The sequence below is a fragment of the Vicia villosa genome, linkage group LG2 (assembly GCF_029867415.1).
Source record: "Vicia villosa cultivar HV-30 ecotype Madison, WI linkage group LG2, Vvil1.0, whole genome shotgun sequence".
In the NCBI taxonomy this organism is placed as follows: Eukaryota; Viridiplantae; Streptophyta; class Magnoliopsida; order Fabales; family Fabaceae; genus Vicia; species Vicia villosa.
The window spans coordinates 191,049,853-191,065,168 of NC_081181.1; positions in this window are offsets into that span (position 1 = coordinate 191,049,853).

The window sequence follows — 15,316 nt, forward strand, 5'->3', positions numbered from 1 at the left end:
TTTACACGATTGTCAGTGGTGGTAAGATTATTTAATCTGAACGCAAAAAATGGATGGACGGATAAAATTTTCACTGAATTACTGAAAGAAATGCTTCTAGAAGGTAACACGTTGTCGAGGCGTAATTATGAGGCCAAGAAAATATTGTGTTCAATAGGTTTTGACTATATCAAAATACATGTATGTCGTAATGATTGCGTATTATATAGGAAAGTATGAAAAATTGAATCATTTCCCAATGTGTGGAGAGTAGTTTTAAATGTTGAAGGACAATGGTGCAGATAATGATGATGTCGTGAGCAAAAAAGGTCCTTCTGTTAAAGGATTATGGTACATACCAATAATTCTAAGGTTCAAGAGATTGTTTGCTAATGTAAATGACAAAAAAAATTAGATGACATGCAAATGAATGAAAATATGATGGAAAAACTCTCCATGTAGTGGATTATTTGCAATGTAAGAAAATTGATTCATTATTTTCGGATTTGAGCCATGAGCCAATAAACTATAGGCTTGGACTTGGCATTAATGGAATGAAACCCTTTGGTAATATGAGTACAAACCATACTTCATGGCTTGTTCTTCTCATAATTTACAACATATCTCTATTCTTGTGCATGAAGCGCATATATATGATGTTTCTATGATGATTTTGGGGTCAAGACAACCAAGAATCAACATAGATGTTTATCTAAGTCCATTGGTTGAAGATTTAAAAGTTTAGTGGAAGGAAGACGTTAATATTGACGATGCGTATTCGGGTGAAACATTTAGGATGTGTGCCATGTTATTTTGCACAATCAACTACTTTCTTGCATATGGTAATTTGTTTGGGTACATTGTCAAGGGACATAAAATGTAACACCCTTCTAAAACTCCACGATTTTCACGAAAAATTTAAATAAATTAAATAAACGTAAAACAACAGCAAGGATGTCACATCTTCACATACAGTCATATCCCCAATTGTTCCTGCTCTGTAACACGGGTTGCAACATAACTATAACGTGATAGCATCTTAAATACTACTAATTTAATTCACTTCAAAACTTTGCAGCGGAATATATATATATATATATATATATATATATATATATATATATATATATATATATATATATATATATATATATATATATATATATATATATATATATATATATATATATATATATATATATATATATATATATATATCAAAAACTCCAATAAATTTCATCTACCAAAAAAGGATAGTTCAACTATCAAAACATCATAAATCGAAATAGAATAAACAATTTGGAATTAATACATAAAACTCCAAAATAAAATAACATAAAATGTTCGCAACGTCAAATGATCTCACCTCTCCCTTTATTCTACCGAAAACAAATAAACACACTCTGAAGTTATCCTCTAAGCTTATCGCACTAATTCTCATTATCTGCGCGTTACCCACGTAGAGGTAACATTCAAGCAAAAAGGGTGAGTAAATCATAATCATTATAAAAGACATAAGAGAAAGATATAGTAGTTGCAACATGTGAATAACAACATCATAACGTCACAAGCTATATATGTATAATCATGACACAATCACTAGATAATCACTAGATAATAAAAAATAACGTTCAACATAAAATCTTGTCACTTAATCATGACACAATCACTAGATAATCACATTCTATAATTCATATTATTTTAATAGAGTGTAAATCATTGTGTTAGCTTTCTAATGCTTCAAACGACACCTAAAATAGACTCCTGGTTCAAAAGTTACGGCCATTTTAAGAAAGCTGTTTTCTGCTAACTATTATGACGAGTACCACAACTCCATGCCCCTCGCCACGACCTCCCAACATGCCATGACGATCGGCATACAGTTATTTATTCATCATGGTTATCAATCTATTATAGCATCACACTACCAATTCATCAATTCTCATCACAACATTGCATTATCATGAACAAAAAACCCCCAACACAATTCCTACAATTACCTAACGCTTAGACCAATTATAATAATCAAGGTAGACTCCCCTTACCTTAATTGAAGCTTGATTCCAATTCCTCTTCGCGTTCTACAATTCCTCTTTGCCTCTCTGTGCCCTAACTCTGTTTTGCTCTTCTCTCTGCCTCCTCTTTCCACGAATGTACATAATGAATTTTTCAACTTCCTTCTCCTTATATAACCCCTACCCCTAATGTGGTATTTCCAAATCTACCCTCACTTATTCTCCGCTAAAGACTATATTTGCCCTTAATTTCTCTAACATCAAAATAACTCTTATTTATTCTAATTAAAATAATTCTGATTAATTATCGTAACTGTTTTAAAATCTCCTTAATTTCCTGAATTCATACGAACATCACAAAATCACCGAAATCATCAAGTTGTCACATAAACCACCAAAACGTCATAAAATCAAATAATTCATACGTTCATGATAAATTAATTAAATAACTAATTAAATAATCAATTCAGATTTTTGTGGTGTTACAGCATAAAATGTGTCATATATGTGAATCTAATACATGCTCCCACAAAATATAGAATGGAAAAAAGGATTATTTATCTTGGACATTCGAAATTTCTAAGACTCGGTCATCCATATCGTAGATTGTAGAAAGATTTTAATGAAGAGCAAGAGTTTGATATCGCTCATAAGGTCTTAACCAGGGAGGAAATTTATAAACGACAACAACGCATTAATGTTATCTTTGGAAAGAACCAAAAAGAATATATTTTCTCTCAACGCGTCACACACTATCTAGAACAGAAAAAAAAAAAAAAGAAACTTGTCTAAATGAAAGATCCTAAATTAATTGTCTTAAAATCTCAGGATTGACATGTCTTGATGCAACAACTTGTATTTTAGGCTATATGTGACATCTTACTAAACAATTTAAGGATAGTTATAATCAGATTGTGCTTATTCTTCAATACTATATGTAATAAATCCTTTTATCGATAAAAATTTGATGAGTTGGAACATGAGGCTACAATTATTTTGTGTGAAATAGAGATGTATTTCTCTCTATCATTTTTAAGCATTATGATTCACTTAATTGTTCATCTAGTCAGGGAGATCAGATTTTGTGACTCAATTTATTTAAGGGGGATGTATCCAGTAGAGCGATACATGAAGATCTTTAAAAGGTATCCCAAAAATCATCATCGCCGGGAAGGTTCAATCATTGAAAGGTACATCGTAGAAGAAACTATTAAGTTTTGTTCAAACTATTTGTCATAAATAGACTTTAAAGGGATTCCCAAGTCTCTTCATGATGGAAGATATAAATGTCGAGGTACTCAAGGTTTAAATGTTAATTCAATGGATCAAAATATAGTTCTTCAAGCACATTTGTATATATTGAATAATTTTGATGAGTTTCAACCTTATTTATCCGCTCACAATAGACTTATCAAGGAAAATTTTCCACAAGTGAGTGACAAGTGGTTATTGATAGAGCATAATAAAAATTTCATAAATTGGTTTAATGAAAGGATTTATAATGATGAGAGTACATCAAAGACGATTAAATGAATGTAATACATGCATAAATTTAATATAATAGCTTGGACTGCATATGAAATAAGTAAATTTTCATTTCATACAAAATCAAAGGAATGTCAAACTACAATGCAAAATAACAGGGTTATGACTGAGGCAGAATCCATGCATGTACTTCTCTAGTTCCAAAGATAAGAATCATGTAATGGCATCTAGATCGTACTTTGGGGTCGTTGAGGAGATTTGGAAGATTGATTATGTTATATTTTAGGTTCCTTTATTTAAATGCAAGTGGATTGATAATAACACTAGTATACAAACTGTTGAGTTAGGATTCACACTAGTTGACCTTTGCAAGACAACTTATATACGAATCATTCATCATGGCATCTTAAGAAAAACAAGATTTTTATGTCACTAATCCTTTTGACAATAGATGGTCAATTATTTTTTCTAGAAATACACATTCCTCCTAGTGATGAAAATCAAGATTGATCTCTTGATATTCCTAATAACTCAATCCTTTGCAACACATGTGCATACTTCATATGAAGAAAATAATTCAAATTATGGGCATGCTATTTTTTATGATCTTCAAGAATGGATATAAGAAAACTAACAAGTAAATATTTTTTTTATTGTTTATTCATAATTTATTTTTGATTATTTCTAAGTGATTTTACATGTGTTCTAGCAAATGTTATACTAACAAGTGTTATTATTTCAACTTATATGTGTTTAACAACCATACACTAAAAGACTCCGGTCACGTTGTGCATCTTACTTATTTTAAATTTATGAGTTAAGTGCATACTAATTTTGTATGTTGGTTGTTTCTTTATTTGATGTAATAATATATAAAATGTGTGTCAATGGTCCATAAATTTTGTATGTTCTATTGTTGTTTTTATTTTATAAAAATACAAGTTATAATGAAAATTATGTAAATTTAAAAAATTTATATTTAAAAAAAAACAAAGTATTTTTCCCACGGTTGGATCTTCCAACAGTGAGAAAAAGTGACCCCCTTCAACCTATCTCCTCATGTTAAAGTCACAATTATGGTGGAAAATTGAACTTTTCGCCTTGGTTACTATTCTAACCGTGGGGAAAAGTTAGTGAAACACACAATTTTGGAAATGCCAAAAATACTGTTGTTGGGATTCAACCCATGACCAAGCAAATTTTCACCCCGATTAATATACCAACTGTGGGGAAAGTGGCATGTTATCCAGTTTTCACCTCAGCCAATGGCCCGAGGGGAAAATTATCCCACTTTCTATGACACCCTTCGTTACCATGGACAACCAACTGTGGTGAAACCTTTTTCCCAACCGAGGTGATACGTTTTTTTCTAGTAGTGTAAGTTGAGTCCATCATGCAAGAGTTTAAGTGTAGTTTAGTAAATATTCATGCACAAACACAAGGAGTTGATCACCAAAGGTGGTAGAGTAATCTCTATGTCTTTTTTTCATCGCTTCTTCTTAATGTGAATAAGTTAGTTTTTAGTTTTTAGGCATGAATCAAAGGAAGACACACTCAAAATTACAAAGAAATAAATAATAAAGACAAAAGAACACGCTCAAAGTGAAACACTAATCGTCTTAGAGAATTTCTTAGAAATTTTTTGAGCAGTTAAGGAAATTTTTGCCTAAGCGAAGTCATGTATCAGACATGTAGTCTAAATTGTTTATTTAAATAGTGAGATTCGACTCTAACATAAATGAGTTCATTTCTTGTAAATCATTAGCTCATAAGATGCCAATATCCGCTCTTTTGAAAATTTTCCGAGACAATATATACGAAGTATGTTACTCAATTTTAATTCTTACATTAGTTTTTTATTGTACTTAGACACTTTTCTCACTCATTGCTTGTATTTCACTAGTAATAGTCTTAGTCTTATTTAAGCAACCCTCGTTGATATTTCATCAATTTATCAATGCCTAATAATTCGACAAGAAATTTGTCAGTCCAAAGATTTAACCTGAATTGTAAATATTTCAGCAAATCTAATTGTTGATTAAAACCTAATTTGCTCTCAACACATAACATAACAATCTATAATAAATAAAATCAGGAAAATATAAATTAAACTTAATATTATTGAACTTAATATTTTTTTGATAACTGGGCATTCATATTAGAAAAACCAAGTAGAAAACGGGCGATTACATTAAGGCCCGTCATTTAACTACGGAATGTGGCCTAACCAAGTTTTGCTCCCTAGGACTTTACCTATACTCACCATTTAATGAGAATCAACATTGCACTCTCTAATCCAGTACAAAATAGAGGCAGAAGTAAAACTATTAAGCAGGAATCTACAATTAGCAACTAGGGTTCCAACTCCGCCGAAAAGGCACAACCATTAATATAATCAATAACAAAAAGCGAATCTGATAAAAACACAACATTATCAATAGAGAGATCCTTAGCTAATTTTATTTCCCATCTTAACGTCATAGACTCTGCAATCAGGACTGGCCCCTAAAAGCATTCACGATTGCTGGATGACATCAAGATGTCTTCCCCTCCCTTTTTGATAACACATCCCATTGAAGTACATCCATCTTCAAAACAAACAGCATCAGAAGATACAATATATGCCTCAAGACTCACAGATGATCAACATAACAGTCCCACTCTTCTACTTAGGCTTAGCCTGAGGAAAAACCTTGTTGTATTCTGCAACTACATCGAAGAAGTCACCAGCCAGTTTCATCGGGTCATCCAATCTATTCCTAAAAATCAAATTGTTATGGGCCTGCCAAATTCTCCACAAAGAAGTATGATGGAGCTGCACTGCTAGAACGTTTTTGTTGTTGAGAATACTATCCAACCGGTCCAGGAAATCTCCACATTGATACAAACAAAAACCCAAGGGGGTGAAAAGAAAACTCTTTTTGTAAAATCGAATTCCAAAAAGAGATGCACATGGGATTCTGAGGCAGTACCACAAAAAGGGAAATTTGGATCAAGATCCTTACCTTTTTTGAAAAGGTTTCTCCTAGTGGGAAGGATGTTCTTTCCTGCTCTACAAACAAAGTTTTTTCTTTTTTCCTCCAGGGGAATCTTCCATAATTTCTTCCACATTCCATTCCACTTGTTAGAGGACGGGCCAGGGGCTTTTGTGCTATTGAGGTTCTTCAGGTAATGATGAGTTGTTTTAACGGAATAGTCACCATCCTTCTCAAAGTGCCAAATTAATTTATCTTCCCAGTGCGTGAGAGAGGAATACTTGCGATTTTTAAGGCTTCATTATGGTTAAAGATCTCATTAATAGTTACCACATCCCACTTTCCCAGATCCTGATCAATAAGGTCACTGGCAGTAGCATTTGCATTCAGAAGGCATCTGGGACTCAAAGGTTTAAAACCAGGACTGGTCGGGATCCAATTATCCCACCCAATTCAGACCTTGGAGCCATACCAATTCTCTAACGGGAACCACTTTCCACTAAGTCCTTCTCACTTAGGAGACTTTCCCATGCGTAACTAGGGAAAACCCCAACTTGGCATCAAACAATTGACTCCTAGGGTAATATTTTTCTTTAAAAACTCTGGCCAAAAGAAAGTTTTCATCATTTAGCAGTCTCCAATACTGCTTGCGCAACAAACTTTTATTGAATTCTCTGACATCCCAAAATCCCAACCCTCCATTGCATTTGGCTAGGGATAGTCTCTCACAACTCATTCAATGGACTTTCCTCACTCCATCCTTCGCACCCCACTAGAATTTTGCAAGCAAACTTTTTATATGCTTACAAATCCCTTCATGTAATTTATAGCAGCTCATAATATAATTGGGATTTTCTTGGGCCACTACTTTAATAAGGATTTCATTTCCTGCTCTTGAAAAAAAGCTTTTCTTCCACCCTTTAATTTTATTCCAAACCCGATCCACCACCAACCCAATAATTTCCTTTTTCGATCTTCCAAAGATTACCGAAAAACCCAAATAAGTCCTATGACTAACAACAGACCACATACCTCGCGAGTTACGTACCTCTTCATAAAATGCACTCCCCATATTCTTTCTGAAAGAAACCTCTGATTTTTTCACATTTATAACCTGACCCGATGCTTGCTGGTATCTAGAGAGAACCTGCAGAATACGCTCTGCCTCTAACGACTTGGCTCTAGCAAAAACAAGATTGTGATTTGCAAAAAACAAATGAGATATAACAGGGGCCTTTCGCGCTACTTGGATATAGTGAATGTTCCTTGCTTGGATCTCTTACTTTAATAAACCTGAGAGCACATCTGCACAAATAGTAAACAAGTAAGGAGATAATGGGTCTCCTTGACGGAGACCCCGCATAGGGTAAAACAAGTGGCTAGGCTGACTGTTGATTAAAATTTGGTACGAGATCGATGAGATGCACAACTTAATAAGAAGAATCATATAGACCAGGAATCCCATAGCCTCAAGGGTACCAATCACAAAATCTCACTCAATCCTGTCATAGGCTTTCGACATGTCAAGCTTCAATGCCATCATCCCTTTCTTCTCATTCTTTTTCTACTTTAACCAGTAAAAACATTTCATTGCTATAAGTGCAATATCCGTTATAAACATGCCCTTAACAAACACACTTTGCTCTTCATTGATAACGTCTAGGAGCACCCTGTTCAACCTGTTTGTAATCGTCTTTGTAATCATCTTCATAATCACATTATAGAGACTGATAGAGCAAAAGTCCTTCGGGGAGGCTGGATTCTTCATCTTTGGAATCAGGGCAATAAAGGTATTGTTCAAAAAACTAGGGTCATCATGATTATTTAGAACTTCTAGCACAAGTTGGGTAATTTCAGGCCTAACTATGCCCTAGTACTTCTGAAAGAAAAGTGGTGGCAAACCGTCTGGACCTGGAGATTTAGTGGGATGCAATTTCCAAAGCGCCTCCTTAACTTCTTTCGTTGTATAAACTAAACAAAAACACTCTTTATGATCCTTAGAAAACTTCCCTCTAACAATATTACAGACTTATGGAATGTCAGTATGACTTGACGTAGAAAATAGGTCCCCGAAATAATCCATCAAAATCTTTGCACAGTTTTTGTCCCCTCGCTTCCAAACGCCTTCGTTGTCTTTAAGCTTTTTGATGGTATTTGTCCTCCTTCTCTGATCATCCTTACCATGGAAGAATTTGGTATTACAGTCACCGTCCTTCAACCACAAAGCCCTACTTCGTTGTCTCCACATGGTTTCTTCAATTCAGAGAAGTTTGTTCCTTTGTTGCTCCAAGGCCCTATGTTTTCCAATGTTAGACAGATCCAAAAGCCAACAACTCTCCTCTTGTAATAATTCCTCCAACCTCTTAATTCTTTTGCTATTACTCCAGTCCTGTATTCCTTGAAACTAGATTGTAGATTTTGAAGGGCTACCAGCTTCTGTTTGACACTCCGCCCCGAAAACCTCCAGCATCTTCTAACCAGATCTTCACATCGCGGATCCTTTGACCAAGCTTTTTCAAATATAAAGATGCGCCTTCTTTTGGGATTGTTCCCCACCGATTCCACCAAATCTAGACGTATAGTTGCGTGATCCGAACCATAGCAAGGAAGGTGAACCAATTTGGTGCTGGGAAAATCTCCAGCATGTACGGATTTGTAAACCCTCTATCCAATCTGCATTATATATTCTCATACTCCTCTATACCATTCGACCAAGTAAAACGGTATCCCTCAAACCCCAACTCGGACAAACCACAAATATCCAGAGCTTGTCTGCTCCAGGACAATTGAGATTGAATTCTAGCATTACCTTCTTTTTTGTCTCTATTTTGAGATATGTCGTTGAAATCACCGAAATAGATAAGTATTTCCCCATTGTGATTTATGAAGCTCCTCGGCATCTATCATGTTTTTCTCTTGTTATGTTTCCCCGGTAGTCATAAACACCAAAAAAAAAGTATTGAACTTAATATTATTATCTACTCCCTCCGTTTTTTATTATAAGTCGTTTTGGAAAAAAATTGTATTTTAATATAAGTCGCTTTACAATTCCAATGAATAATTAATGCTATTTTTCCTATTATATCCTTAAATATTTATTATTCTCTCTCCTTTCAATTATATAAATTTATCTTCCACATGTCATTAATTAAGGATAATTTTGTAAAAACCTTCATAATTTCTCATTTTCATACAACAATTATTATTTTTCTTAATCTGTGCGAAAAGTCTAAAATGACTTATAATAAAAAACGGAGGGAGTATTAAATAACAAAATTTATTAAATAGTGTCAATTGTTGATAAACTTAATAGAGAAAAAGGGATATGCACTGACAGTGTAAAATATTTTTACACTGTCAACCAATCACAACCATGTATCCAATTAAAACACAATTTTAATTTTAAAAAATTAATATGACATAGCAAGTGTAAGGGTTTTGATTGGATGTATGTGTAAAGTTTGTTTGCACTGTCAGTGCACTATCTTTAAACTCAACTTAATATTATTATCTATTTTTTAATTTTTATATTTTGATGAAAGAGATTCTATACGAGAACAAGAGGTGGTATTATTGAACAATAAAACAAAAGTTATCTCAAAAAAGCCCCTTTCCCCACTCATATAATTCTATGTATTCTCCACCATCGAGTCTCCTGATTATTAGCAGAGCCGTCTCAAACTTTTGAGAGGCCCTGTGTAAGAAGTTGAAGTTATCATCAATTAAATTGTGAAATATTTTTAAGAGGCCCTACTTAAGCGTAAATTAGCATTGGAATATATAATCGGAGGCCCTTTTTGCCATAGCTTAAACATGAAAAAGTGTGAGGCCCTGTGCTGTAGGTCGCCTTGCACGCCCTCAAAGACGGCCCTGATTATTAGTATAGCGTGAGTGGAGGGATGAAATAAAAATAATTGGTCATCCTATGCAAATATAAGAGGATAGCCTGGTGGGGGCTATATGTACAATTTGCTTAGAAAGTACTACTATATTCTTTGCTTTTCAACTTCGGCATCTATTTTTTTGTGAGAGGTGTATGGGTTAGAAAATATCGTACGTAGCATCATAGGATATTGCACTAGTTGGAAGATTTTTGATCATGATTTATGCGTTTTGATAATGATTCTACTAACCTAATATGTTTGTGTGTTTTGATAATGACTCTTCTAACCTAACACTTGTATGTTTGTCTATATACAGTGAAATTTTATGTGATAAATAGAGCTAGTTTATAATCGTTTCATTTTGTGTAAAAACAATTATTTTGATGCATAAACGTGTGTGACACTGTAATAATTTTTAAATTATTGAAATTATAAAGACATGAAAAGATATCCTTTTAATTAGTTATTTTGATCATCAAATATATTTTTGATAATTATTTTAATTCTCAAAGCCAAATATCTTTTGGGTTGATAATTTGGCAAAACAAGGTATATTGAAGTTTGGTGATTGAATATTATTCTTGAATCTCTGATTCATGTAAAAGCATTACAATCACAATTTACACTCTGTGTAAAGTTTATTATTCACTCCTACTATTCCAATGGAATAGTGCAGAACTATATAATGAAGTTGATACAAGAGATGGACTAAACGAGTACATTCTTATTGGGCCTACACAAGGTTGGTTAACTAAGTTAACCCTCCTTATAAAATATACTCTAACACCCCCCCTCAAACTGAACAGTAGTGCTTAACATGAACAACTTTCAGTTTGTTTCGCAGATCTTGAAAAGCATTTGTGCCTAGAGGTTTGGTGAGGGTGTCGGCAATTTGTGTTGCAGCTGGGATATGTTGTATCTTCATATTTCCAGCTACTACTCTTTCTCTAACAAAGTGGATATCGAGCTCAATGTGCTTTGTTCTAGCATGAAGAACCGGGTTGTGTGAAACCATCACTACACTGAGATTGTCGCATAACAGAACTGGAACATGAAATGGAATCCTGAGCTCATTAAGAAGAGATTCTAACCATGATAATTCAGCAGTAGAGTGAGCTAGAGCTCTATATTCAGCTTCAGTGCTTGAACGAGCCACAAGTGTCTGCTTCTTGGAACTCCAGGCAACGAGATTTGAACCAAAATAGAGGCACGATCCTGAGGTGGAACGTCTGTCATCTGGGTCGCTTGCCCAATCTGAGTCACTGTAAGCACGAATGGAAAATTTTGGAGCTGAGGCAGATGGTGATAGAAGCAGACCATACTGAAACGTGCCACTAAGATACCTAAGAAGCCTTCGAACCATAGCCCAATGAGTGTCCAGAGGATTTGCCATGAATTGGCAAGCTTTATTCACACTATATGCGATGTCTGGTCTTGTTAGAGTAACATATTATAGAGCTCCTACAATGGATCTGTATTGTTGAGGATCTGACATGAGATCAGTGCCATGTTTGCTCAATTTGCAAGTGCTAAGCATGGGAGTAGGTACTCCATTGGCAGCTGACATATTTGCTCTTGCTAGAAGGTCTTGAATGTATTTTGACTGTGTCAATATCATAGAGCCATTGTTGCAGAAGAGAACTTCAATGCCAAGGAAGTACTTGGGTTTACCAAGTTTCTTCAGTGAAAACCTGCTGTGCAGTTTACTAATAAGATCGTGTATGAGAGAAGAGCTGGAACCTGTAAGTAGAATATCATCTACATAGACCAGAGCATAAAGAGTAACCCCTTGCTTATAGTACACAAATAATGAAGTGTCACATTTTGAAGAAGAAAAACCAAATTGAAGTAAGGCTTGAGTAAGCTTTTCATACCAGGCTCGTGGTGCTTGTTTAAGACCATAGATAGCCTTATTCAGTTTGCATACCATGTTCTTGTCACTACTCACAAAACCTGGAGGCTGTACCATATAGACATCTTCTTTCAGACTACCATTCAGAAAAGCATTATTGATATCTATTTGTTGAATGTCCCATTTGTAGGTGATAGCTAGAGTAAGAATTACCCTGATAGTAGTTGGTTTTACAACAGGAGAGAATGTTTCAGTGTAATCAAACCCATGCTCCTGATGAAAACCTTTTGCTACCAACCTGGCTTTGTGTTTAAGTATAGAGCCATCTGCATTTTCTTTAATTTTGAATACCCATTTGCAGCCTACAGGGGTTCTGTCAGGTGGTAATTTAGTGAGTGTCCAAGTGTTATTGATCAGGAGAGCATTGTACTCATCTTTCATAGCTTGAAGCCATTCAGGTTTGGACATTGCTTGTTTAACACTAGTTGGTTCCACTTCTGTGTGAGCAAGAAGGGCTTTGGGTTTGGAATGCCCTGTCTTAGCTCTAGTGAGCATGGGGTGAGCATTCTCCACAAGAGGCTCTATAGCTCTACTGGACTTAATTGAGGGAGAGAGAGATGAAGTAGACACAGGACTGACTGAAGCAGGAGGTGTCTTAGAAGTCTATTGACTGGTTGTGAACTTGGGGATGTGAGGGGCATCAAGGGTTGAGTTACTTGAATTTTGGTTAGTTTGTAGATTTGTCTCACCTTGTGGTGATATAGCTGTGGGATAGCCCTCTGAATGGTGCAGTACCTATGGTACATGGGGGTTTTTATTTTGATCCACAGAATTATTGTGTTCAGAGGGACTGAAGTTCTGGTTATTGTCCAGCAGTACATCTCCATATGCTGAGATAGTAGCACTGGTAGGAGTACTTTTGTTTGTAGACCTTAATGCAGTACTTTGGGCAGACTGACCAATAGCATGACTGGGACTGGACTGGTCATGATGGCTAACCTGAGTTTGATTGTCAGCATCAATATTGATGTGTTGTTGCTCAGGGGTATCAAGTATAACCAAAGGTTCATAGGTGGTGTTTCTATTTGACTGCTGGACTGAAGACTGCTTGGGATTTTCAGTAGTGACACTAGGAGGAAAAGAGAGAGACAAGCTATTTGCTGGACTGACAGAGAGTTTTGATGAGTTAGAGCAGTTGGATGTGGGAAAAAGTTTAGAAAAGGGAAACTGTTGTTCATTAAAGGTTACATCTTTAGAGATAAAGATCTTGCCTTCCTTGCTAAGGCATTTGAATCCCTTGTGTTGAGGTGACAGTCCTAGATATACACATTCTTGACTTCTCAACTCAAATTTATGCTTATTGAAGGGCCTGAGTAGGGGGAAATAGGAACATCCAAACACATGCATAGCTTTCTAATCTGGTTGGGTGTTATATAAGGCATGGTATGGAGAGTTAGATGTAGGGAGAGCTGAGGTGGGTATCCTATTTATGATATGAACAACTGTAGAAAAACTATGGTCCCAGTATGTTAAGGGAATTGAAGCATGAGCAAGTATGGTTAAGCCCATTTCCACTATGTGCCTATGTTTCCTTTCAACAGACCCATTCTGGTGTGATGTATGAGGGCAAGTCAGTCTATGTGTGATGCCTAACTCAGTTAGGTATTTAGTGAATGGTCTATATTCTCCTCCAAAGTCTGATTGAACAGATTTAATGGTGACTTTGAACTGTGTTTTGACAAATTGGTAAAACAGTTTGAAAGCATATAAAGCCTCTGACTTTTGTTTGAGGAAATACAGCCAGGTGTATCTTGTATGGGCATCTACAAAGGCTATATAGTATCTAAACCCAGACTTAGATGGATTAGGGGTGGGTCCCCACAGATCAGTATAGACCATGTCAAAGGCTTTGTGATAGATAGTATTAGTAAGTGGAGCATGTATTCTATGTGCTTTACCAATATGACAGGAATTACAAAACTCAAAACTTGATTTATTAGAAACATCAATATTACACAATTTGAGAACAGAAGCAACTGAGGAAAAATTAGCATGTCCTAGCCTATGGTGCAAGATAGTACTACTGCTACACTTATTTGGTGTGTGCATTTGTGAATGAGAAGCTACATAGGTATGTACTTTAGTACCAGTTACAAGGCTTTTATTTGAGCTGGTTTGAGTTGCTGATTCCAACTGAAGCTGGGGGAAGCAGTAGAGACCACTAGCATCTAGGTTTCCTTCAACAAGTACTTGCTTAGAAGCCTGACATTTAATGTAGCACTTGTCAGCCAGAAATTCAAAATTGACATGATTATCAGCAGAAAATTTGGAGACAGATAAAAGATTCTTAGTTATAGAAGGGACATGTAGAATGTGTGACAGTTTGAGTTTGTGACTTGAATTAAATTGTGAGTGGAACTTTGAAGAACCTATAGACTTTATGGCTAGAGTTTGACCATTGCCAACATACACACATTTTGAGCCATCATAGGGCTTTTTGTGTTGCAACAGAAATTCATGAGGAGTAAGGTGGTGGGATGCACCTGAATCTGCAAACCAAGATTGAGACTCCAGTTCTGTTGGGAGAGAGTACTCTTGAGTGTATTCAGCTGGATGTCTTGTAGTTGCCATCATTGCCATTGCCTTTGAGTTTTGAGCTCCTTCTTGTGTTGAGGCATGGTTTTGAGAAGAGTTGGTGTTAGTTCCTTGTGAGTTGTCTGAGCTTTGAGGTGCAAAATTCTCATCGAACCTATGCCAACAAGATAACACAGCATGGCCATATTTGCCGCAAAGTTGACAAGTGGGACGATTACCTGTGGTGTCAGTGCTGCTTCTGCCTCTGCCACGGCCACGACCTCGAGTAAATCTTTTCCCTCTACCTCGATTGCCATAGGAACCTCTAAAACCTTCATCTCTTTGGCCAGCTTGAGCTACATTGGCTGAGACTGTGGTGGCTGCTAGCTCTTGACGAAATTTGTCGAGTTGTGCTTCTTGCACATAGAGGAGAGCTTTGACATCACAAAGCGTTGGAGGAATAGGACACCCATACATCTGCATCACAAAGGGGCTGTATTCTTCCGGAAGGCCATTGAGGATGGAATCAATCTGATCTTGTTCAGTGATGAC